The 26,278-nt window shown below is 50.9% G+C and overlaps 1 non-coding gene across 1 annotated transcript; it reads left to right on the top strand.

Moving 5' to 3' along the window:
* The first annotated feature begins 20,091 nt into the window (after positions 1-20,091).
* On the top strand, positions 20,092-20,165 carry TRNAN-GUU (transfer RNA asparagine (anticodon GUU)). The gene has a single exon. It is a non-coding gene; the product is annotated as a tRNA-Asn (tRNA).
* The last annotated feature ends 6,113 nt before the right edge of the window (positions 20,166-26,278 follow it).

Below are 26,278 nucleotides of genomic sequence, written 5' to 3'. Positions count from 1 at the left end.
CAGACTGCCCGGCATGGCCTTGCATCACCTTTTGATTCAACATTTTTCACTTCAGAAGCAAAACAAAACCCTCTCTGCCAGCAAAGCAGCCTGCAGACAGGGCTGTGCTTCCTCTCCCGGCTGCCCTGCTCTGGGGCTGTACCCCAGCTTGTTAGAACAGCAGTTATAGTGTGCCTGCCACGGGGAGGGCTGTCACCAAAGCAATGCCTGTTTGTGCTCTCAGAGCAGAACACCTGGCTCCTATTTTACATCCAGGACTGGGATTCTGCCTCCAGCCTTTTATTTTCTGACCCTTCTAATAGGTTCAAAGTCCCCTCTCATACTAATCTGGATGGAAAAGCTGCCCCATTGCAGGTTTTGGTGTAACTAAGCAGTGTCACCTCCTGTTTTCTCAGTCTAGAGAGGTGAAGAGTGACCTGTGACCCCGGGGTGCCCTGTCCAGCATTAAACCCCAGCGTTTTGGTGAAAACCAAAGCCAATCTTTGATTTTAACACTCAGCTTCTGGTCTGGGGCAGGTTGCAAACCAAGCATTCAAACCCACCAGTCTCTTCTCTTGTTCTGCTGCATGCTTTAACTGCAATCACTTGTGTCCTTTGGGTCGTGGCCACTGCATGCAGACCCCACAGCCATGGCATTCTCCTCCCTGGTGACAGCTTCTGCTCAGAGCCCTCTTTGCTCTTTGCTGGGTGTCCCACAATGCTGATCTGCTGCGATAGGTAATCTGATTCCTGTTCCTCAGCCCTTTGCCGTAACCTGAAGTGTGTTTATCCCTCCTGATCTCTCCAGGGAATAGCTATAATCCATTGTTATTCCTGTGCCAGATCCTTGCTGTAATAGCTGCAAACCTCTGCGTGCCACCGGTGTTCCCACAGATGTCATCTCTAATGAAGCCAGAAGCATTTCTTGTTTAGAATTAATTAAGAGTTAACATTTGGAGCAGAAATCCCAGGGAGCCTTAAATGCAAAGCTCCACATTGACATCAGGACTTGCTTGTGTTAATTCTTCCCCCTCCCCCAGAGAGGTGGAGATTAACTCCTTAATGGGACAGTGACTCTTCCAGACACTCGATCAGGCAGGGAGTTCATTTTAGGAACAAGCTCTTTACCATGAGGGTGGTGGAACACTGGAATAGGTTGCCCAGGGAGGTAGTTGAGGCCCCATCTCCAGAGCTAGTCAAAGTGAGGCTCAACAAGGCTCTGGGCAACCTGATCATCTACTCTAACTTCCCCACCATGGGCAGGGACGCCTCTCAACTAGACTCAGCTACTCAAGGCCTCATCCAACCTGGCTTTGAACACCTCCAGGCAGGAGGCAGCCACAGCCTCCCTGGGCAGCCTGTTCCAGAGTCTCACCACCCTCACACTGAAGAACTTCTTCCTAAGGTCCAATCTAACCCTGCTCTGCCTCAGCTCCAACCATTCCCCCTTGGCCTGTCTCAGACACCCTCAGCAAAAGTCCCTCTGCAGCCTTCCTGCAGGATCCCTTCAGCCATTGGCAGGCAGCAATAAGGTTTCCCTGGAGTCTTCTCCTCTCCAGGCTGCACACCGCCAGCTCCCTCAGCTTGTCCTCAAGGCAGAGCTGCTCCAGCCCTGGATCATCTTTGTGGCCTCCTCTGCCCTCTCTCCAGCAGCTCAGTGTCCTTCTTGTACTGAGGACAGCAGAGCTGGAGGCAGGATTGGAGGGGAGGTCTCAACAGAGCTGTGTCAAGTAAGAAGGTGAGGAGCTGACAGTTGGAGATGACTACACTGAGGTGAGAAGAGCTTCCACCCAACAGAAGCTCTTGGTCCCATCTGAAGCTGGAGATGGCCTTGCAGGCAGCAGGGATAAACCACCCACTACTGCTGGATGTCAGTTCTAACTGCCTTTTGTTCTAGCTAAGGACTTGTTTGAAGGGTCTGGTTTTAGAGGAGAGCAATTGAGTGTTGCAGAGGCAAATCCTGTCCTAGATTAAACCTCCCCAGAATCCTTCCCAATGCTTTTCTCCCCATCTCTCGGTAGAGGCTCAGATTTTCTCTCTTGTTATCTTTTTTTTGCATACTGGATTTATTTGTTTGTTTTCTTTGTTATTTCTTTGTATGGATTTTCTTTTTTTTACATGAATATTAAAAAAAGAAAAAAAAAAGAAAAAAAAAAAAAGAAAAACCCAGAAAAAGTCATAAAAACCAAAACTGTCATCTTGATTTCTTCTCTCCTTGTCATGAGCAGCAGCAGCCAACGTTCCTGCTTGGCTAAACTCGCCCTAGCTTTGAGTTCTGGGGAGCAGTGTGGGCCTGTCAGTATCTGAAGGACTTTTCAGGCTCTCAGGGAGTGACAGGACTGGGGGGAGTGGAGCAAAGCTGGAGGTGGGGAGATTCAGACTGGACGTGAGGAAGAAGTTGTTGAGCATGAGAGTGGTGAGAGCCTGGAATGGGTTGTCCAAGGAAGTGGCTGAGGCCCCATCCCTGGCGTTGAAGGCCAGGCTGGCTGAGGCTATGGGCAGCCTGCTCTAGGATAGGGTGTCCCTGCCCATGGCAGGGGGGCTGGAACTAGATTATCCTTGTGGTCCCTTCCAACTCTGACTGATTCTATAATTCTAGGTGTCATAGAATCATAGAATCATAAAATCAATCAGGTTGGAAGAGACCTCCAAGATCATCTAGGCCAACCTAGCATCCAGCCCTAGCCAATCAAATAGACCATGGCACTAAGTGCCTCATCCAGGCTTTGCTTCAACACCTCCAAGGATAGTGACTCCACCACCTCCCTGGGCAGCCCATTCCAATGCCAATCACTCTCTCTGCCAACAACTTCCTCCTAACATCCAGACTAGACCTGCCCTGGCACAACTTGAGACTGTGTCCCCTTGTTCTGTTGCTGGTGTCGTAGAATCACCAAAGCTGCAGAAGACCTTTAAGACCAGGCTGAACCATTCATCTAACATCACTTAGTCCACCAAAAACTATGTCCCTCAGCATGGCATCTGCACACCTTGTAAACACCCCCAGGGATGATATCTCAAACACCTCCCTGGGTAGCCTGGTCCAGTGTTTGAGAACTCTTTCAGTCAAGATATTTTTCCTGATGTCCAACCTAAACCTTCCTTGGTGCAACCTGAGGCCATTTCCCTTCATCCTATCACTTCCTACTGGGGCAAAAAAAGACCAACCTCCACCTTGCTCCAACCTCCTCTCAGGGAGAGACTAAGGAGGTCTCTGCTCAGCCTCCATTTCTTCAGTATGTGGGGATGAGAGGGAAAAGTAAGACAAGACTTGCTTTTTTTTTCCTTTCTAAGACATAATTGTGACAGAATCATGGACTCGCAGGATCATTAAGGTTGGAAAATCTTAGATCATGAATCCCAGTTGTTAACCCAACACAGGACCACAGAATTAACCAGGTTGGAAAAGACCTTTGAGGTCATTGAGTCCAACCTCTCACCCAGCACCTTCTAATTAACTAACCCATGGCACTAAGTGCCTCATGCAGTCTCCTTTAAACACCTCCAGGGATGGGGACTCCACCACCTCCCTGGGCAGCCCATTCCAATGCCAATCACTCTTGCTGTGTGAACCACTGCAGAGCTGCTTCCTAACATCCAGCCTCAACCTGCCCTGGCACAGCCTGAGGCTGTGTCCTCTTCTTCTGTCACTGCTTGCCTGGCAGCAGAGACCAACCCCACCTGGCTACAGCCTCCCTTCAGGTAGCTATAGAGAGCAATGAGGTCTGGCCTGAGGCCTCCTCTCCTCCAGGCTGCACACCCCCAGCTCCCTCAGCCTCTCCTTACAGGGCTGTGCTCCAGGCCCCTCCCCAGCCTTGCTGCCCTTCTCTGGACACCTTCCAGCACCTCCACATCTTTCTAAAATTGAGGGGCCCAGAACTGGACACAGGACTCAAGGTGTGGCCTGACCAGTGCTGAGTACAGGGGCAGAAGCATTTCCCTGGTCTGCTGTACACACTGGTCCTGATCCAGGCCAGGATGCCATTGGCCTTCCTTGCCACCTGGGCAGGCTCATGGTCACCTGTTGACCTGTGCCTCCAGGTCCCTCTCTGCCCAGCTGCTCTCAGCCACTCTGTCCCCAGCCTGTAGTGCTGCTTGGGGTTGTTGTGGCCAAAGTGCAGAACCCTGCACTCGGCCTTGTTAAAACTCCTGGCGTGGGACTGTGCCCATCTGCCCTGCCTGTCCAGGTCCCTCTGCAGAGCCCTCCTGCCCTCGAACAGATCCACACTTGCTCCCAACTTGGTGTCATCTGCAAACTTCCTGGTGCTGGGCTCAATCCCCTCATCCAGACCATCAGTGAAGGTACTAAGCAGGTCTGAGCCCAGGACTGCTCCCTGGGGCACACCACCATGGGCATGAGGTCATAGCTATATGCTGAGACTAACTGACAGGAGAGCAGATGAAGAAGTATCAGGGGCCCCTGACTCACAAATGCTCCTTGCTGGGGCCCCAGACTTGCTGAAAAGTCCAGCTCAGACCTTTTGGGTCTGAGGCCACTTTGACCAGGCCAGCATGTGCCAAGCTTTCAAGGTAGCACTCAAAACACTTGTAAATACTTCACTGTTCTAAGGAGGGCAGAAAAATTGCTGGCACGCTCTCATCGCTGCCAGCCTCCACTGGAAAGGGGCTGAAACACACAGGAATGTTTAATTTAGATAGGAAAAGCCTAAGTGGTGGTTAGCTAAGGGTACGGAAGGGAATGCAATGCCGAGCACAAATCCAGGCTGGGCAGGGAGTGGCTGGAGAGCAGCCCTGAGCAGAGGGACCTGGGGGTGCTGGTGGGTGAGAAGCTCAGCATGAGCCAGCAGTGTGCACTTGCAGCCCTGAGGGCCAAGCAGAGCCTGGGCTGCAGCAGCAGAAGTGTGGCCAGCAGGGCGAGGGAGGTGATTCTGCCTCTCTACTCCGCTCTGCTGAGACCCCACCTGGAGTACTGCATCCAGCTCTGGAGCCCCCATTACAAGAAGGATGTGGAGATGCTGGAGTGTGTCCAGAGAAGGGCCACAAGGATGATCAGAGGTCTGCAGCAGCTCTGCTGTGAGGACAGACTGGAAGAGTTGAGGCTGTTCGGCCTGGAGAAGAGGAGGCTCTGAGGTGACCTTCTTGTGGCCTTTCAGTATCTGAAGAGGCCTACAAAAAAGCTGGGGAGGGACTTTTGAGGCACTCAGGGAGTGACAGGACTGGGGGGAATGGAGCACAGCTGGAGGTGGGGAGGTTCAGAGTGGACATGAGGAGGAAGTTGTTGAGCATGAGAGTGGTGAGAGGCTGGACTGGGTTGCCCAGGGAGGTGGTTGAGGCCCCATGGCTGGAGGTGTTTCAGGCCAGGCTGGATGAGGCTGTGGGCAGCCTGCTCCAGGGTAGGCCGTCCCTGCCCATGGCAGGGGGGCTGGAACTAGCTGACCCTTGTGGTCCCTTCCAACCCTGCCTGATTCTGTGGTTCTATGAAACAGACAGGAAAACACCCAGAAAAACACCAAAAAAGGGAAATGCAGGTTTCTGACCAGGCTGAAACAGAAGAAAACAACCAACCAAAACTGGCAGAGACACCGAGGCCCAAGGGAGCAGCTTGGAAATCTCCATCTCATTGGGGTGCAGCACAAGGCAGCAAGGTGGCTACCTCTGGGTGTCACTTGGATGTCTGCAAGCCTGTAGATGCCAAGATTGCACACACAGGAGCCTTCTGCAGAGCTGCAGGCAGGGCTGGATCCGGGAATTCCTGCCCTCGGGAGGCTGCTAATCTCCCACCATCAGCTTCCATTTCCTTGCCCTCAGCTGAAAGCTGGGAAGCACCAAAAAATGGGCTGTAGGAAACCTTACTGGAAAATAATAATAGGAATAATAATAATAATGAAATTGTGAAGCAGAGAATCATTTCTTTGTACAGAGAGAGTGATTGGCATTGGAATGGGCTGCCCAGGGAGGTGATGGAGTCACTGTCCCTGGGGGTGTTCAAGCAAAGCCTGGCTGAGGCACTTAGTGCCATGGTCTGGTTGACTGGCTAGGGCTGGGTGCTAGGTTGGAGTGGGTGATCTTGGAGGTCTCTTCCAACCTGGTTGATTCTATGATTCTATGATTTATTATGAGCCTGGCTGAGAGGCAACCACAGCTGATAGGAGAGCTGCTGCTTCTCTGTTTCTGGCACCGTGGACCTTATCTTCCTGTGGGCACTGTGCAGTGGAGGTACCACAGAATGGGGAGAACCAACAGGCACGGCCACAGGGCTGCAGCTCCTGCTGCAGAAAGCAGCTGGAGTCTCCCTGCCGTGGCACATGGGCACAAACGTTCCCTTCCCAGCTGAGCTGCTCTGTCTTCTGAAAGCCCTGCAGCTAAAAAACTCTGCCCAAGAGGATGAGCTTCAAGGGCTGGGACTTGCATTTGGGCCGTAACAGCTCCATGGAGGCTCCAGGCTGGAACCCACCCAGCAGAGAAGCACCTGAGGGTGTTGGCTGACAGCAGCTGAGGATGAGCCACTCTGTGTGCAAGTGGCCAAGAAGGCTACCAGCATCATGCTCTGGATCTGCAATTCTGTGGCCAGCAGGACCAGGCCTCTGTACTCAGCACTACTGAGGCCACACCTGGAGTCCTGGGTACGCTTTTGGGGCCCTCTCTCCAAGAAGGACATTGAGGGATTGGGGCAGGTCCAGAGAAGGGCAACAAAGCTTGTGAAGGGTCAGGGGAACAGGGCTGAAGGAGCTGAGGGTGTTTAGTATAGAGAAGAAGAGGATGAGAAGAGACAGCCTGTGATTCACTTCCCCTGTGGGAAGGCAGAGTGCTTCATGAAGAGCAGATGCCATGCATCCAGGGGCCAGCCCAGGGCTGAGCCCTGGCACCAACATTGAACTGATCTTGCTGGGTCTGCCCAAAGCAGAGGGACAACTGGCACCAGCTTTTCACGTGGCAGAGGAGGCAGCAGCTGCAGCAGAGGGCAATGAGACCTTCCACCTGAACCACTGACTCTGGCAGGACACCTGCCCACAGTGGCACTGCTCAGCCTGCTGCGAGCCACCTCCTGATGGTCCCTCAAGCATTTGGTGCCAACAGCTGCAGGCTGCTGTGCTCTGACTGCCATCCTGGCCAGAGCCTCCTGCCTTCTGGGTTGTGAGGGAGCTGAAACCCACCTGGGGCTGCCCAACCTTTCCCAGCTTATAAAATCCCAATCCCTCTGTTCAGGCAGAGGTTCACTGCAGAGAGGCTCTTTAGATAAGTAACATCTTCAGGTGACACAAAGGTATAAATTAGATACCACTGGAGAACTCCCAGACAGATCAAGAGAGAGGCAGACAGACAGACACAGGTCACAGCCAGAGGGTGCTGCTCAGTGGCTTGGAGTCCAGCTGGAGAGCAGGGACAAGTGGAGCCTCTCAGAGGTCCCTATAGGACCTGTGCTAGTTAATATTTTTATCGCTGCAGGGCAACCAAGGGCACCACTAGCAGTGTGCAGATGACACCAAGCTGAGTGCTGCTGTCGATGTGCCAGAGGGACAGGATGGCATCCAGAGAGGCCTGGACAAGCTGCAGAGCTGGGCCCAGGTAAGCCTCATGAGGTTCAACAGGAGCAAGTGCAGGGTCCTGCACCTGGTCTGGAACAATCAATACAGGCTGGGGGAAGAGGGGACAGAAAGTAGCCCTGAGGAAAAGGATTTGGGGCTGCTGGTGGAGGAGAAGCTGGACATGAGCAGGCAGTGTGAGCTTGCAGCACAGAGGGCCAATGGTAGCCAGGGCTGCATCCAAAGCAATGTGGAGAGAGATAGAGGGAGAGGACCCTGCCTCTTTCCTCTGCTCTGGTGAAACCTCACCTGCAGTGCTCAGTCCAGCTCTGGAGCCCTCAACACAAGAAGGACATGGACCTGATGGAGCAGGTCCAGAGGAGGCCATGAAAATGCTCAGGAGCTTGGAGCAGCTCTGCTCTGAGGACAGGCTGTGGGAGTGGGAGTGTGCAGCCTGGAGAAGAGAAGGCTCCAGGGAGACCTCATAGCAGCCTGCCAGTGCCTGAAGGGGCTACAAGAAGGCTGCAGAGAGACTGTTTGCAAAGGCTGCAGGGACAGGACAAGGGCAATGGCTTCAAACTAGAGCAGAACAGCAGAACATGTCCTTCCTATATTGAAGCCCCCAGGGCTGGATGCAGCTCTGCAGGTGAAGTCTCACCAGAGCAGACACTAAGAGTCATCTCTCCAGCCAACTCCTCACCCAACCATCCAACACCTACCTCTCCACCTCAGAGAGGAGGATGTTGTGAGGGACCATGCCTTTACTGACTATAAACTGCAAGGCAAAGGATGCATTTGTCAGCCTCTCCAGAGCCAGGGGTGAGGAGGCAGGGCCATGCTGAGCAGCCATGTGTGTGCCTGCACTTGGAAGCGATTTTGTTTCTCTGGTTTTGATAGCCCCAAAAAAATTGCATCTCCCCCCACTTCTTCAGAGGAGCTAATTAAATGTAGGCTTGTCTCATCAAGCAAGTGCTGAAAGGGCTGTGTGCATTATCTGCCAGAAGAGCTCTGGCTGGCTTCTTTCTGAGCCTTTGTGACATTCCTAAGTCTGTGAGAGCACGGCAGATTTGCATGGACTTTGACCAAGGGAAGCAAAGACACACATCTGAAGCTACAAATTGGACTGTGAGATAAGAACTCTCCTGAAATCTATATGCAATTAAAAGCCCAATCTCCCTTCCTATAGTGACAAGGTTACTGCTTTTATAGAGCTGAACAGAGATGAATGAGGCCACGGATTAATAGCACCAAGATTTATGACACTCTGCTTGTCCCAAATATTATGGGCGAAGAGCTCTCTGGGTGAGATATTCCAGCTGAATGCTTTTGATAAGATTTTTCTTTTGCCTTTATTTATGGTTATATATATTTTTTTTTTGAGTCTTTTCAGCTTGGTATTATTTGGGAGAGTTGTGCTGCATTCAGAGATTTTTTTCAGTGCTCTGATCTGAGTATCTGCTAATTGTCCCATGTATCTTCGTGCTTTAGAGAATCATGGAATAGTTTCAGGTGGAAAAGACCTTCAACCTAACACCAGCCACCATGGCCATCTAAATGCAAGGTCCTGCAGCTGGGCTGGGCCAATCCCAGCCATAAATCCAAGCTGGGTGCTAAGTGGGTTGAGAGCAGCTCTGAAGAAAGAAACTTGGGGGTGTTGGTTGCTGAGCAGCTCCCCAGGAGTCAGCAGTGCCCTCCTGCAGGCAGCTGTGTGCTGGGCTGCAGACAGAGGAGTGTGGGCAGCAGGGCAAGAGAGGGGATTGTGCCCCTTGGCTCTGCTCTACTCAGACCTCACCTCCAATCCTGCTTCTAGCTCTGCTGTCCCCAGTGCAAGAAGGACACAGAGCTGCTGGAGAAAGTCCAGAGAAGGCCAAAAAGATGATCCAGGGCTGGAGCAGCTCTGCTGTGAGGACAGGCTGAGGGAGCTGGGGGTGTGCAGCCTGGAGAAGACTCCAGGCAAACTTTAGAGCTTCCTTCCAGTACCCAAAGGGATCCTAGAGGAACCCATCAGGTTTGTGTCCTTCCTGTGTTGAGGGCTCCAGAGCCACATGCAGTGCCCCAGGTGAGGTCCAGCCTGTATGCATGTATTTACCGAGGATGTCCACCTTGTCTTAATCTGTCACATACAAGAGTCACCTTTCTCTTGGCACAAGGTCTCAGCTGGTTTTGGACTTTTCCAAACACAGAGGAAGTCTTTCCCTATCTTTCTGACACCAGGTCTGAAATCAGTGTGGAGTGCATGAGGCTCTTAAGCACCTCAGGTGTGGAAACTGCTGCTGAAACAGTGTCAGTGGGGCAGGTGGTTACCTGCAGGAGCTGCAAGAGCAGCCAGACCTGGGGCTGGCAGAGTTTGGTCAGCACCTGGCAGGAGTGAATGAGTGTGATTTTAGCACTGGGCAGGGCACCTGCCTTGGCACTGAGCTTGCCACGTAGTCAAGGCAAAACAGCTTCTGCTTCCTGCCCTCCTTTGTACCTGTTTGCTCTTTTGGGCAGAAATTTGCACCCCCTTTGGTTTTGGAGGGTGTCATCTGGGCTCTGAGCTGCTGTGTAGTGGGCAGCAGGCATGAGCAAGGCAGGTTTGATAGCACGACGGTGTGTTTGGGAAGGACATCCAGAGATCATTGAGTCCAATCCCCTTGCCCCAGAGCAGGATCACTTTGAGTCAATCACACAGGAACACTTCCAGATGGGTCTGGAATGCTTTCAGGGATGGAGACTCCACAACCTATCCTGGGCAGTCTGCTTCAGGGCTCTGCCACCCTCAAAGGGAAGATTTTTTTCTTCTTCTGTGTACATGGAATCTCTTGGAAGAGTTTGTGTCCACTGCCCCTTGTCCTGTCATTGGACACCACTTCCTCTCACCCCTTTCCTAGCAGCTGTGTCCAGGGTGTCCTCTGGCCCAGTGCTCCAGCACCCTCAAAGCAAAGAAATCTCTCCTTAATTTCAGAGTGGAACCTCCTGAGTTCCAGTTTGTGCTCTCTGCCCCTTGGCCTATCACTGGGCACCACTGACAAGAGCCTAGCCCCATCCTCATGACCTTCACACTTTAGCTATTGATCAGCACTGAGCAGATCCCCTCTCAGGCTGCTCTTCTCCATGCTCAACAGCCTCAGCTTCCCCAGCCTCTCCTCGTTGGTGTATGCAGTATGGGTGGCTGTGAGCACACAGAGGGTGTGCACATGCCAAGAGGCCTGGAGGGGGGCTGCAGCACATGGGGGTGGAGAGTTCTCTGGAAGACACTTGTGCTGTTCAGGGCAACTCAATCAATTCTCCCTTCCACTCAGCCCTGGCTGGGCTTTGTGCTCATTACCATTGCAACCCACCAGGCAAAGTGGTAAAAATGGGGACCAAGGAGAAGTCTGAACCAGTGTTGGAGTGGAGAGGGAGAACAGAAACTGAGCAGTGCCACTTTTCCTTGTTGTATTTCCCCAAATGTCACACATCTAAGGGAGCAAGATCGTGGATGAGGAGCTGGCAGTGTACAGATCACAGAACTTTAGAGGTTGGAAGCGGCCTCCAGAGATCACCCAGTCCAACCCCACTGCCAAAAGCAGGATCCCCTAGGGCAGTCCACACAGGAATGCATCCAGGGGCGTTTTGAAAGTCTCCAAAGAGGGAGACTCCATGGGCAGACTGCTCCAGGGCTCTGTCATCCTCACTCTAAAGAAGTTTCTCCTCATGTTGAGATGAGACTTTCTGTGCTCCAGTTTGTATCCATTGCTCCTTGGCTTACTGCTGTGCACCACCCAAAAGAGATTGGCCCCCTCCACTTGACACCCACCCCTCAGGTATTTACAGACATTGATCAGATCCCTTCTCAGCTTTCTCCAGACTAAACAGCCCCAGGGCTCTCAGTCTGTCTTCATAGGGGAGATACTCAAGTCCCCCAGTCATCCTCATGGCTCTCTGCTGGACTCTCTCAGCAGGTCCCTGTCTCTCTTGAACTGGGGAGCCCCAAACTGAACACAGAATTCCAGGTGTGGTCTCACCAGGGCAGAGTAGAGGGGAAGAAGCACCTCCCTAGCCCTGCTGGCCACACTTTTCCTGATGCCCTCCAGGATGCCATTTGCCCCCTTGGCCACAAGGGCACATTGCTGCCCATGCAGAACTTGCTGTCCACCAGCACTCCAAGGGCTTTCTCCACAGAGCTGCTTTCCAGCAGGGCAGCCCTAACCTGCATTGGTGCCTGCTGTTATTCCTCCCCAGATGCAGAACCCTGCAGTCTTCCTTATTGAACTTCATGTGCTCAGCCTTCCCCCAGCTCTCCAGGCTCTCCAAATCTGGTTGGATGCCAGCACAGCCTGAGGGGTCTCAGCCACCCCCTTCCCCACCAAGTTTTGTGCCATCAGGGAAGTTGCTGAGGGTGCACTCAATGCCCTCATCCAGGTTGTTGCTAAAGATTTTGAACAAAACTGGACCCAGGTGTGGTCTCACCAGGGCAGAGTAGAGGGGGAGAAGAACCTCCCTAGCCCTGCTGGCCACACTTTTCCTGATGCCCCTCAGAATGCCATTGGCTCTCTTGAGGGCACTCAATGCCTTCATCCAGGTTGTTGATAGAGGTATTGAACAAAACTGGACCCAGTACTGATCCCTGGGGCACATCACTAGCTACAGGCCTCCAACTTGACTCTGTGCCACTGATGTCAACCCTCTGATCTCTGTTTTCCATCCACCTCACAGACCAACCATCTGTGCCACTTGTTCCATGAACATAATTTACACAGCCAGGAGGATTCAGGCTTATGTGTGGCCGTGTTTACAGTGCAAAAAAACCCCCATCCTTTAGCTTGAAGTTTCTTCCCATTGGAGAAGGAAAGGAGGAAGGAGATAGCAGCAGCAGCTGTTACTTTATGTGCATCCAGGCCAGGTTCTTGCTAGACCAGAAAAAGAGACCTTTTCCTTCACCCTTGGGAGCACAGGGAGAGGCAGTGAGGAGGAAAGCTGTTTTCTCCCCTTCCTGACTTCGTTAGCTGGTCTGCTTAAAGAGTGATAAAAGCCCCCCCACAAGTGCCAGGTTATGTCCAGTGCAGAGAGCTGGCCCCAGCTTGTGGGATGCAATGTCCAGGAAGAGCTGCCAGGGCTCCAAAAACTCCTGCCACCATTGCATGCTGCTACTGTTTGTGTGGACAATGAGGAAAGCAGAAATCGTTTTTTTGTAGACCAAGATGCTTCTAACCTCCCTGGTGTGACCCACAGTGGCTGGCCAAGCAGGACGTGATTTCCCTGCACTGCCTGGGAGACCTCTGCTGTTGGGGTCTTTCCAAAAGGAGGAGCACCTGGAGCCCAGGAGCAGCCCCGGGGAGGCTGCAGAGTGTCTGTTCCCTGTTTCTGGTCCTGTGGCACCATCCAGTGGCTGCTGGCAGAAGGTTGTCACTTGCCTGTCACTACCATGAATCCCTCTGCAGCCAGGCTCCCAGGCTCCTGGGGACAGAGATGGTGCCCTGCACATCAGTGGTGGCTGGGCAGGTCCTCCAGGGAGGGAGGTCTCCAGGTCACTGCTGTCACCTGTAAACTGGAGAGCAGCACATAAAGGGGGAAGGGGAACAGAAGAGCCAGACTCAGAGCTCCCATCTGCTGCAGACCAGCAGGGATCTCTTCATCAGACTGATGCAAACTTAGGGCAGAGAGAGCCAAACACAGATGTGTGGTCTCCACACCCTCTCCTTGTGAAGATCTTCCTCCTTAAGTCCAACCTAAGTAGTTAAAACAGACTCCACTTGGCTCTTAGAATCATAGAATCATAGAATCATACAATCAACCAGGTTGGAAGAGACCTCCAAGATCATTCAGTCCAACCTAGCACCCAGCCCTAGCCAGTCAACTAGACCATGGCACTAAGTGCCTCATCCAGGCTTTTCTTCAACACCTCCAGGGATGGTGCCTCCACCACCTCCCTGGGCAGCCCATTCCAACAATTTGCCCCACTCTGGCTTGAGCACTGCAGCTATTCACTTCCACTTTGTTCTGCTCTAACATCTATCAGCTGATCTTGGCTAACAGGTAACAAAAGCTTTGCTGGTTGCTTTGTCTGTCTGTCTGGGAAAGCAGAAGGAGAAAGAGAGGGTAGCTTTGAGCCCCTTCTGGGCAGTTTTCTTTGTCCAGGAGAGAATCTGGACTCCTGTATTATTTTTAGCTTGTATATAGTTGCAAATACTTGCAAAGATGCTGTGTAGATATGCTTGTAAATTTTGCTTTGCTGTTGTAAATATAGCTTCATTTTACTTCCAAGCCATCTGACCTAATCTGGTAAATTTCAGCAGTGTGCATGTGGAGGAAGTTCCTAACCCACCACAAAGTTCCTCTGCAGCTGTAGCTGAAGTGAGTCACTCATTTGGTGCATTCCATAACTCATTTTGTCTTGGGATGAGTCCCTGTTCCCATGGAACTAGAGATCAGGCTGTTTGTCCTCTCAGTCAAAGGTTTTGGATCTAGATGATGGAAGGGAGATAAACCAGGCCAGTCTGTCATTTATGTCAGCTTTACCTCACTCAGACTTGTTGTGGAGTCGTCGTCCCTGGGGCAGTTCAAGGCAAGGTTGGATGTGGCACTTGGTGCCATGGTCTAGCCTTGGGCACTGTGGTAAAGGGTTGGACTAGATGATCTGTGAGGTCTCTTCCAACCTTGGTGATACTGTGATACTGTGATACTGTGATATATATAGAGAGAAGTATATATGTATATATCTCACTAAGTTTGCAGATGACACCAAGCTAGGAAGAAGTGTTAATCTGCTGGAGTACTGCAGAGGGACCTGGACAGTCTGGATGGGTGGGCAGAGGCCAATGGGATGAGATTTAACAAGGCCAAGTACAGGGTCCTGCACTTTGGCCACAACAACCCCAAGCAGCGCTACAGGCTGGGGACTGAGTGGCTGAGAGCAGCCAGGCAGAGAGGGACCTAGGGCTGCTGGTACAGAGTAGCTGAACATGAGCCAGCAGTGTGCCCAGGTGGCCAGGAGAGTCAATAGCATCCTGGCCTGGATCAGGAACAGTGTGGCCAGCAGGACAAGGGAGGTTACTCTGCCCCTGTACTCAGCACTGGTAAGGCCACACCTTGAGTCCTGTGTCCAGTTCTGGGATCCTCAACTCAAGAGAGGTATTGAGATACTGGAAGGTGTCCAGAGAAGGGCAACGAAGCTGGTGAGGGGCCTGGAGCACAGCCCTGTGAGGAGAGGCTGAGGGAGCTGGGGGTGTGCAGCCTGCAGAAGAGGAGGCTCAGGGGTGACCTCATTGCTGTCTACAACTACCTGAAGGGAGGCTGTAGCCAGGTGGGAGTTGGGCTCTTCTGCCAGGCAACCAGCAACAGAACAAGGGGACACAGTCTCAAGTTGTGCCAGGGGAGTATAGGCTGGATGTTAGGAGGAAGTTGTTGCCAGAGAGAGTGATTGGCACTGGAATGGGCTGCCCAGGGAGGTGGTGGAGTTGCCATCCCTGGGGGTGTTGAAGCAAAGCCTGGCTGAGGCACTTAGTGCCATGGTCTAGTTGATTGTCTGGGGCTGGGTGCTAGTTTGGACTGGCTGAGGTTGGAGGTCTCTTCCAACCTGGTTGATTCTATGATTTTATGATTCTATATTGATTCTCATGATGTCATTCCCTGTTTGCACTGAGGTCAGGGTACTGCACGCCAGGTTTGCACCCTGAACAGGCAGGACAATTATCTTCCTTCAAGTGCTGTGTTTGTAAAGCATAAGCAGTTGACAAGAGGAGCTTCTAATAAGACAAGTGCTGCAGCCTGACACTGTTTTAATGAGATACATGTTTTGGAGACTCCCCATGTTGCAGTTTAACTGTGATCAAAGTCTTACCCCAATTGCACTGCTGAGGATCTTGTGTGTCATTGGAATTGGATTGCTTCAATTAATGTGATGTGTGAAGTGAGTGCTCAGTGAGAGCCTGGCTTTAGAATCATAGAATCTGTCAGACCCTAGACACAGCCCTCCATTGCTCTGTTGCTTTTAGTCTAGCTTTTGCCTTCAGAAATGTAACTCTGAAGGTTATCAGGTCTCACTTGCTCTATTGTAGACATTTGCATGAATTGATACTGCTCATGAGCTGAGCAGAGCCCAGAACAGAGCTCTGAGCTCTTTGGTGTCTTCTGTGTCCCTGCTGGCCAATGGTTCTTTCCTTTCTCTATGGATCAAGTCCAGGAGATAGTATTTTATTCATTAATAAATTGCAACTTAAGTCCAATTTGTAATTAAAAACTTCATCTAGTGGCTGCCAAAATAAACCCCAGCCTGTGCAAGTGAGGTCTCAACAAAATGCAGGAGCCTGACTTCTCTGCAGACTGATCTGTGGATCTGTGTGCATTGATGTCAAACTGCACTCACCTATAATGACTTTGGAGACCAGTGGAAGGGAAAAGGACCTGGGGGTCCCAGGAAGGCCAAGGGCATCCTGGGGTGTGTTAGAAGAGTTGTGGTTAGTAGGTCCAGAGAAATTCTCCTCCCCCTCTACTCTGCCCTGCTGAGGCTGCCTCTGGAACGTTGTGTCCAGTTCTGGGCTCCTCAGTTCAAGAAGGATCTCAGAGAACTGCTTGAGAGAGCACAGCACAGAGCCACAAAGATACTGCAGGCAGTGGAACATCTCCCTGCTGAGAACAGACTAGAGGAGCTAGAGCTTGGAGCAGAGGAGCCTGAGGGCAGCCCTCATTCATGTTGACAAAGACGTGCAGGGCAATGTCAGGAGGACAGAGCCAGGCTCTGCTCAGAGGTGCCCAGTGACAGGACAAGGGGCAATGGACACAAGCTGGAGCAGAGGAGGTTCCGTGTCAACATAAGGAAAAACTTTTTGATTGTAAAGGTGACAAAACACTGCCACAGGCTGCCCAGGGGGGTTGTGAAGTCTCTCTCTCTCAAGTTATTCAAAACCCATCTGGATACACTCCTGTGTGATGTGCTCTAGGTGATCCTGCTCTGGCAGGGGGGTTGGAGCTTTATAGGTCCCTTTCAGCCCCTAACATTCTGTGATTCTGTGATCTCTCAGCATGGATACTGAGTGTTAGTGGCCCATATGCAATTTGCTCAGAGACGTTTCAGTGAAGTTCATAAGAAATTATTAACAGCATCACCATAATTACAGAAGAATTGCAGAAGAAGCAATTAAAAATGCCAGTTGGATGTTTGCTGCACTGAATGCCAAGTTACATGAGACCAGTTTCCAGTAGGGTTCATAGCATCATCAATGACCTCAGCAGTGCACCCAACAGCTTGCCTGCCATCTCAAGCTGGAGGAGAAGGAACAAGAAACCCACTACTTGTCTCGAAGTGAGAAATGCTTGCTCTGTTCACCTGCTTTCTAGGCTGCTGCTGTGCCCCCCTGGGTGCCAGCTTTCAGTGTGGCTTTTTCCTGCCTGCCTGTAATCTGTGTTTGCCACTCAGATTTTAGGGCCCTCCTTCCACTGTGCTGAGGACTGACTGTGAATGGCAGGGAAGAAACATTCCCTCTTACCCCTGCCTCGTAGTTGTGAGCTCTGCTGCCCAAGTGGAAGAGCAAAGGAATGTGGAAATGGCTCTGCAATCAGAAAGGGTGCTTTTCCTGGCAGCTCCTTTAGGTTTGCTTCCAGAATGTGTACAGTTATCATTTATGTTCCTTTAAATTCTTTCCTTTCCTCAGAAGAGCTCAGTGCATAGAAAGAGGATTTGGATTATCCAGCTGCTGGCACTGGCCTGCATTTTCCACTGTGCATGGGTGGAATGTAGTTAGGTTTTATGCCTCTCTTAATTTGTTTACCTTTTCCCTTTCTCTCTTCCTGCTTCCACTCCCAATAAGCTGTAGGATTCCTTCTGTGATGGTAAATATTTTAGACTTTTTAAGTGAGCAATTAAATCACTTCTGCAACTTCTCTGAAAACCTTAAGATTGAAAGTTTGGTCTCAAGTGTGGAGACCACAGCGATGTGACCAAGACATATTAGAGCTTGGGTGACTCAGAGCACTCAGCAGACACCAAATTTGGGACAAGAGCTTTGAAAATGCCAGATCTAATTCTTAATCCAGAGGTGTCACAGCTGCCAATCTAAACTGACCTGTCTGCAGACAGGGAAGTGCTCAGCATACAGTGTGCTGTCACACCCTGGATCACAGGATGTTAGGGATTGGAAGCGACCTCTGGAGATCATCGAGTCCAACTCCCCTACCAGGCCAGGACCAGAGAACCTAGCACAGGTCGCACAGGAGCACATCCAGACAGGGCTGGAAAGGCCCTAGAGAAGGAGACTCCACAACCTCTTTGAGTAGCCTGTGCCAGGGCTCTGAGACCCTTACAGTCAAGAAGTTTTTCCTCACGTTGAGGTGGAACTTCCTTTGCTGCAGTTTCCATCCACTGGCCTTGTCCTATCCCAGGGCACAAATGAGCAGAGACTGTCCCTGTCCCTCCCTTCCTGTCCCCCAGTCCTTAGATATCGATAGACATCGCTCAGATCTCTTCTCATCCTTCTCCTCTCCAGACTAAGCAGCCCCAGGGCTCTCAGCCTCTCCTCATCAGGCAGTGCTGCAGTCCCTTCAGCATCCTTTAAGTCTCTCTCCAGTAGATCCCTGTCCCTCTTGAACTGGGGAGCCCAGAACTGGATGCAATAGCCCAGAACTGGATGCAATAGTATCAGTACAGGACAGTAGCACCAACATGATTTCTTTGATGCTGCCATCTCTAGTGTGCTCCAAAATCAACACTGTTTCTCTTCAGGGTTTCTGTATCTTTCAAACCAGACTGTGACTCAATAGAGCTGTGCAGGGGCAGGATAGCTTTGGATTGATCTGTTTTGTGGAGCATCACACAAAGGTGTGATTCAGCCCCTCTCAGCTTGAACAACTGTGATTTGCTCCTGATTTAGGTTGGAGAGTCAAGTGTTGGAGTTTGAAATTCTGCATTATGGACTCAAATCTAGCCCCAAGCTGCGGTGGGCAGCAGTGCTCCCCATTTCATAACCAACAGATGGCTCCCTGGGAAATAAGGGGAAGGAGGGAGGGTAGGGGTGCTTTGCAGTGGGACCTGGACAGGTTAGACCCATAGGCTGAGGCTAACAGTATGATGTTTAGCAAGGGTAAGTGCCAGGTCCTCCACCTGGGTCACAACAACCCGATGCTAAGCTATAGACACGGGGATGTGTGGTTGGGGAGCTGTGACTTGGAGAGAGACCTCAAGATATTGGTTGACAGTTGATTAAATATGAGTCAGCAGAGTGCCCAGGGGTAAAGACAAGCCAATAACATCCTGTCCTGGAAACACTGTGGCCAGCAGAGACAGGGAGGTGATTATCCTCCTGTGCTCAGCACTTGTGAGGCCACACTTCAAGTGTTGTGTTCAATTCTGGGCCTCTCACTACAAGAAAGACACCAAGGAGCTGGAGTGTGTCCAGAGAAGGGCAATGAGGCTGGAGAAGGGCCTGGAGTGTATGAGGAGGGGCTGAGGGAGCTGGGGGTGTTCAGTCTGGAGAAGAGGAGGCTGAGAAGAGACCTTATTGCTCTCTACAACTCCTTGAAGGGAGATTGAAGCGAGGTGGCAGCCTCTGCTCCTTGGTGTCAAGCAACAGAAGCAGAGGAAATGGTTTCAAGCTGCAGCAGGGGGGGTTCATCCTGGGTGCTAGGAATTATTTCTTCCCAGAGAGGGTTCTCACACATTGGAATGGTCTGCCCAGGGCAGTGGTGGAGTCACCATCTCTGGAGGTGTTTCAGCAGCCTGTGGAGCTGGTGCTTAAGGACATTGTTTAGGATTGACCCTAATCTAGGTCGAAGGTTGGGCTTGGATTGTCTTTGAGGTCTCGACCAGATGTTTTCTGTGACCCTCTGTTGTATATTCATTTAGTCTGTATTTGTGTATCTTAGGGAGCTGTGCTGGATGCTGATTTGGTCTGTATTTGTGTATCTTTCACTTGATTTCATTACAGTACTTTTGGTCTTCTTTTCCAAACTGTAAATCACTCTCCTTTATTCCCATTGTCTCTTCCCTTTGGGAAGGGAGAGGGATAAGTATCAAAAAGGGATCAGTATCTTAAAGGGGCCCACAAAAAAGCTGGGGAAGGACTTTTTAGGATATCAGGTGGTGATAGGACTGGGGGGGAATGGAACAATGTTAGAAATGGGTAGATTCAGACTGGATGTTAGGAAGAAATTCTACACTATGAGGTGGTGAGACCCTGGAATGGGTTGCCCAGGGGGGTGGTGGAAGCCTCATTCCTAGACGTGTTTAAGGCCAGTGTGGATGAGTCTCTGAACAGTCTGATCTAGAGTGAAGTGGCCCTGCCCATAGCAGGGGGCTTGGAACTAGATGATCCTTGTGGTCTCCTTCCAACCCTGACTGATTCTATGATTAATAAAGGCAGTGAGTGGACCTGGTGCTTAGGGACGTGGTTTGGTGTTGACCCTTGAGTGCTGGGTCGAGGCTTGGACTCAAGATGATCTTAGAGGTCTCTTTCAACCAGATCCTTTCTGTGATTCTGCCTTTCTGAGGTTTCTTGTTTCTCAAACCATTGTTCTTGTCTTGCAAAAGGCCACCTTGAATTATATTTCTGCTCCAGGTTTTGCTGGGAGTTGGTTTTGGGTGTATATTTCTGCTACTTGAAATCAATGTTTTTAGGAAGGTGACTGCATTTTGGGAAGGAAAATGCTTTACTGTGCAGAGAGCTGGAGCTGTGGAGTCTCTGTGGCGCAATGGGTCAGCGCGTTCGGCTGTTAACCGAAAGGTTGGTGGTTCAAGCCCACCCAGGGACGAGTCCTTCCCTAGCCCAGACTGTTCTCTGGCACTGGGCTGTAGGATTTTGGCCATGTGTGGACTGTGATAGAGTTCATTTTCTTCACCGTAGCAAGGATAAGCTGAGTTTCGCTGAGTTTCAGAGGTGTGCCAGAAACAGTCCTGATAACTCAGAGATGTTTTCATAGAATCACAGAATCAACCAGGTTGGAAGAGACCTCCAAGATCATCCAGTCCAACCTAGCAACCAGCCCTAGCCAATCAACCAGACCATGGCACTAAGTGCCTTAGCTAGGATTTGCTTGAACACCTTCAGGGAGAGTGACTCCACCACCTCCCTGGGCAGCCCATTCCAATGCCAATCACTCTCTCTGACAACAACTTCCTCCTAGCATCCAGCCTAGACCTTCCCTGGCACAACTTGAGACTGTGTCCCCTTGTTCTGTTGCTGGTTGCCTGGCAGAAGAGACCAACCCCACCTGGCTACAGCCTCCCTTTGGGTAGTTGTAGGCAGCAATGAGGTCACCCCTGAGCCTCCTCTTCTGCAGGCTGCACACCCCCAGCTCCCTCAGCCTCTCCTCAGAGGGCTGTGCTCCAGGCCCCTCCCCAGCCTTGGTGCCCTTTTCTAAACACATTCAAGCACCTCAACAACTTTCTTAAACTAGGGGGAGTCATTTAGGAATCACTCTCTCCCCCTAGCTAGCTCTCGTGGCAGCAAGGGCCCCATAGCAGAGCCAGTCCATTAGCCAAGGTTGTTTCTAAACCACTTCCAATTCATGGAAACCAATCTGCAAAGTTTCAAGTGGTTTGGGAATAAGAAAAGTCACTTAACAAATCATTGTCTACTGCAGGCAAAGCAATTGCTATGCATCCAGAGCATAAAAACACAATCTGGGGTTTTTTTTCAGTCTATCAGAGTCATGTGAGAAATCAGAGGGATACCAAATAGCAGAATTCCAACACAGCTGCACTTGCATGGTGATTATCCTCTCAGTTTACACAGATCTTTGCACTCCTGTGGTGCTTTAATAACACCATTTCAAAACCCTGTCATTTGGGCAGCATGAGGAGCAGCAAATATTCACAGCACCTATAGTCATCAGTCACTGTCAGCTCTGGCTTGAGGTTTCTCTGCTTTCTAACCATGTATGCTTAGCTTGAACTCCTTTTTCTGCTGCTGGATGGTTCTCATAGCCCCCAGAAACCAACCTGGAGAGTCTCTGGTTGGTATGCTCAGCTGCCTGAGTCACAGAATCACATAGAATCACAGAAGGTTAGAGGCTGGAAGGGACCTTGAAAGCTCATCCAGTCCAACATCCCTGCCAGAGTAGGATCACCTATACCAGATCACCTGCAGCACATCCAGGCAGGTCTTGAATATCTTCAGAGAAGGAGACTCCACAACCCCCCTGGGCAGCCTGTTCCAGTGTCACCCTCACAGTGAAAAACTCTTTCTCATGGAACTTTCTATGCCTCAACTTCCACCCATTGCCCCTTGACATCACCAAGAAGAACCTGACAACAGCCTGAAGCCTCGACAGCCTGTGCAGACAACAGGCAAAGGTTTGCACTTCAATGCTAATTGATGTCCATTACCCCTGGCTGCTTCCTGGGGCTGATGCTGGTGACATTGAACTATTTGTGTGGCAGCAGAATGAGTGACCTGACTGAGATGGAGAGAAGGTGAGGGAGAAATCACTGAATAATAAAAGACAGCCTTTGGTCTGAGGAACTTGCAGGACCAGGTGGTAAGAAGGGATGAAAGAAGGGCAGGACTGAGGTGCTCCAGGTAGTGGCCGTGCATGATGAATGCCTTGAAGAAGATCATAGAGTGGTCTGGGTTGGAAGGGACCTCTGCAGGTCATCCTGTCCAACCCCCTCTGCAGTCAGCAGGGGCAGATGTGTCTGATTCTTCTCTTTGGTCAGTCTGTGCAGCCAGAATCTGGTTCCATTTCTACTGGAGTCAATTGCAGAGAGCTCCACTGACTTCAGTGCAATGACAGCTCTCTCTGTTGTCAGGGCTATGGACTTGAAAGCAGTTGTTCCACCTAGACCCACATCTGGGATGGGAAGGTGAGGACAGCCTGGTAGCTGGTGGTGTTTTCTGGATGTTGTTTCTTTGTTTGTTCTGATGAGAAACAGATGAATCTCTAGGTGAGACAGACACTCCCTGCTCCTGTCAGCAGTGCAGGTCTCTGGGCATTTTGTAGGATCAAAACCCACATCAGTGGCATTGCTCTGTGCCCAGTAATATCTGTGTGCAACCAGTCTCATACTGCTCAGCAGCCTGGGCTGAATCCAGAGAAGTGTGGCCAGCAGGTCTGGGGAGGTTCTTCTCCTCCTCTGCTCTGCCCTGGTGAGACCACACCTGGAATTCTGTGTTCACTTTGGGGCTCCCCAGTTCAAGAGAGACAGGGACCTGCTGGAGAGAGTCCAGCAGAGAGCCATGAGGATGACTGGGGGACTTGAGCATCTCCCCTACGAAGACAGACTGAGAGCCCTGGGGCTGTTTAGTCTGGAGAAAGCTGAGAAGGGATCTGATCAATGTCTGTAAATACCTGAGGGGTGGGTGTCAAGTGGAGGGAGCCAATCTCTTTTGGGTGGTCAGCAGGAATAAGCCAAGGGGCAATGGATACAAACTGGAACAGAGAAGGTTTCACCTCAACATGAGGAGAAACTTTAGAGTGAGGGTGACAGAGCCCTGGAGCAGGCTGCCCAAAGAGATTGTAGAGTCTCCTTCTCTGGAGACTTTCCAAATCCACCTGGATGCATTCTTGTGTGGACTGCCCTAGGGGATCCTGCTTTTGGCAGTGGGGTTGGACTGGGTGGGAAGTCCCTTCCAACCTCTAAAATTCTGTGATTCTGGCATCTCCCAGCCTTGTGGCACATCACCACTGAAGGCAGGGTTTCTGCCCCATCAGGTGAGCAGAGCTAAGCTACCTGTGGCAGTGTGCAGGATCTGTTTCTTTTTTAGCAGCAGCCTCAGGGGCCAATTTTTTTGGGGTTTTTTTTTGTTTTTTTGAGGGATGTTCAAAATATCCATTGTGTTATTTCCAGTGTACTGTTATTACTTCTAATATTGTTGTGGGGTTTAGAAAAAAAAGCCAGTCACAGAATCACAGAACATTAGGGGGTGGAAAGGACCTTGAGAAATCATCCAGTCCAGCTTCTCAGCAGGATCACCTAGGACAGGTCACACAGAAACACACCCAGGTGGGTTTTGAATGTCCCCAGAGAAGGAGATTCTCCAGGCCCTTCACAGCTTCCTTGCCCTCCTCTGGACCCACTCCAGCACCTCCATATCTCTATTGTATTGTGGTGCCCAAAACTGAATACAACACTCAAAGTGTGGCCTCACCAGAGCCCAGTCCAAGAGGACAATCACCTCCCTGCTCCTGCTGGACACAGCATTTTTAATCCCAGCCAGGATGCCATTGGCATTCTTGGGCACACTGCTGGCTCATATTCAGCTCCTGTTTATTACAGCCCCCAGATCCCTTTCTGCCAGCAACTCTCCAGCCACACTGCCCCAAGCCTGTAGAGTTGCTTGAGATTATTGTGACCCAAGTTCAGGACTTGGTCTTGTTGAAAGTCATCCTATTAATGTTGGCCCATTGAAATCCTGTGCATTGAAGCAGTTCAGCAGCCTGGTTCCAGTTCCTCTCCTGTTTGGTCACTGGAGTTGTGCTTGGTGGCAATGTGCTTGACTTGAGGCTGCAAGATAGACCCTGGAGTGCTTAGTCAGTATTCTCTGCTCTGTTCATTTCCACTGGTAGAGTGGTTTTAAATATCTTTTGGATGCCCAGTGAAATCCCTGTAAGGAATTCCTGAAAAGAACCTCAGAAAAAGCCATCCACAGTACTTAAATCACTGTACTAATGGGGCTGAGAGATTGCAAACCACTTTCAGATGCTGTCAGCATCATTTTTTGTCTCGGCTTTGTCTATGTCCTCCCATGACCATTGCCTGGAGAGCCATGTGCACACTCAAAGGGTTGGCTTTGAGGGAAGGAGCTCAAATATCAAAGTGGAAACAAAAAAAACCCCAACCCAACATGAAAAGCATTCAAACCTAAAGCTGACCATAAAGCCCAGCACTTCATTTTCAGAAGCAGAACATTATTGTTCCTCTGCTGACAAACCTCTTTTGAGGGCAGCAGCGTGGTCCAGCACCAGTTTAGCTTTGTCTCGAAGCTGCACATAACCAAAGTATATATGAGGTTATGTAAGAAACTCCACTGGGTTCTTGCTCCTGCCTTCCAAGTCTAATTGTCAAGTAGGCATAAACCCAGTTCTTCTGCCCTTGTGGAGGTACAGGGCCAATCTCCTCCCATACGAGATGCTTCAAGCATTTCTCCTTGGGCAACCTGTTCCTGTGTTCCACCACCCTCACAGTATAGGATGAAAAGTGCTGCACCTCCTCAAGGCAGGAGGGAAGCAGTGATGGAGGAGCTGGCAATCAGTGATCAACAATTCGTTCCTGTACGTGGATCTGGCTTTCTCCTGCTGCGCAGAAGTGCTCAGTGCGGTCAGGTTAACTCGCTTGCAGCAAACCCAGGCCAGCTCTAGAGGGCGGTGACTGCCTGGTGAATGCTTGCGCTGGAGCTGCCTGCTGCAGCCTCCCGGGGGAACGCAGCTGTGATGCTGCGGCTGCTTAGAAAACCATGGCTTCGCTGCAGAAACGAGCAGTCCCGCTGGACAAAAGGATGCCCAGGAGCCAGCAGTGTGCCCTTGTCACCAAGAAGGCCGAGGGCATCCTGAGGTGGATTAGAATGGCTGCAGCTAGTAGGTCAAGAGAGTTTCTCCTGCCCATCTGCTCTGCCCTGCTGAGGCCACATGTGCAATACTGTGTCCAGTTCTGGGCCTCTCAGTTCCAGAAGGACCTCAGGGAACTTCTTGAGGGAGTCCAGTACAGAGGTATAAAGATGCTGCAGGCAGTGGAACATCTTCCTGCTGAGGACAATATCTTATGGGGGGCTACAAGAAAGCTAGAGAGGGACTCTTTAGAATGTCAGGTAGTGATAGGACTTGGGGGGGCTGGAACAAAGCTAGAAATGGGTAGATACAGACTGAATGTTAGGAAGAAGTTCTACACCATGAGAGTGGTGAGACCCTGGAACAAACTGCTCAGGGAGGTTCTGGAAGTCCCATCCCTGAAGGTGTTTAAGGCCAGGCTGGATGAGGCTCTAGACAGCCTGCTCTATTGTGAGGTGTCCCTGCCCATGGCAGGGAGATTGGGACTGTGTGAGGTGTCCCTGCCCATCGCAGGGGAGTTTGAACTAGGTGGTCCTTGTGGTCTCTTCCAGCCCTGACTGATTCTATGATAGGCTGAGGGAGCTGGGGCTTGCAGTTTGGAGCAGAGGAGCCTGAGGGGTGACCTAACTTATGTTAATAAAGATTGTGCAGGGCAGGGTCAGGAGGACAGAGCCAGGCTCTGCTCAGAGGTGCCCAGTGACAGGCCAAGGGGCAATGGGTGCAAGCTGGAGCAGAGGAGGTTCCCTGTGAACCTAAGGAAAAAGATTTTCAGTGTGACAGTGCCAGAGCCCTGGAGCAGGCTGCCCAGAGGGGTTGTGCAGTCTCCTCTGGAGACATTCCAAACCCACCTGGATGTGCTCTTGTGCAACCTGCTCCAGGTGATGCTGCTCTGGCAAGTGAGTTGGATTCAATGATCCTTCAAGGTCCCTTCTAACCCCTAATGCCCTGTGATTCTGACAAGGAAAAGTCTCTGTCCCAAGTGACAGAGAAAAGAGGAGCACAGAGCATAGCAGAATTTGGCCCAAGCATTAGGATGAAATTAGAAACCAATGAGATCTGTTTTATAGAAATGTCAGAGGTCTTCATTTCTAAACCAGCATTTGTTTGTGCTGTCTCTCGCAGGAACTAATCTATTAAGTGCATTTCAACCACAACAAAGTAGGGAAGGATATCAAATCAGTCAGCATCCATTTCTTTAAACTCAAAGGTTTATGCTAACAGCTTGCTCTGGTTGCTTCCCAGCACAGAATGGTCCTACTGTGCAAGCTGCCATGCCAGGGGAGGTTTAGGTTGGATATTAGGAAGCATTTCCTCATGGAAAGGGGAATTAGGCACTGGAATGGACTGCCCAGGTATGGTGGTGGAGTCACCATCCCTGG

Source organism: Pogoniulus pusillus, chromosome 13 (genome assembly GCF_015220805.1).
Source record: "Pogoniulus pusillus isolate bPogPus1 chromosome 13, bPogPus1.pri, whole genome shotgun sequence".
Lineage (NCBI taxonomy): Eukaryota > Metazoa > Chordata > Aves > Piciformes > Lybiidae > Pogoniulus > Pogoniulus pusillus.
The sequence above is the reverse complement of the archived record's forward strand: the minus strand, read 5'-3'. Positions and strand labels throughout refer to the sequence as shown.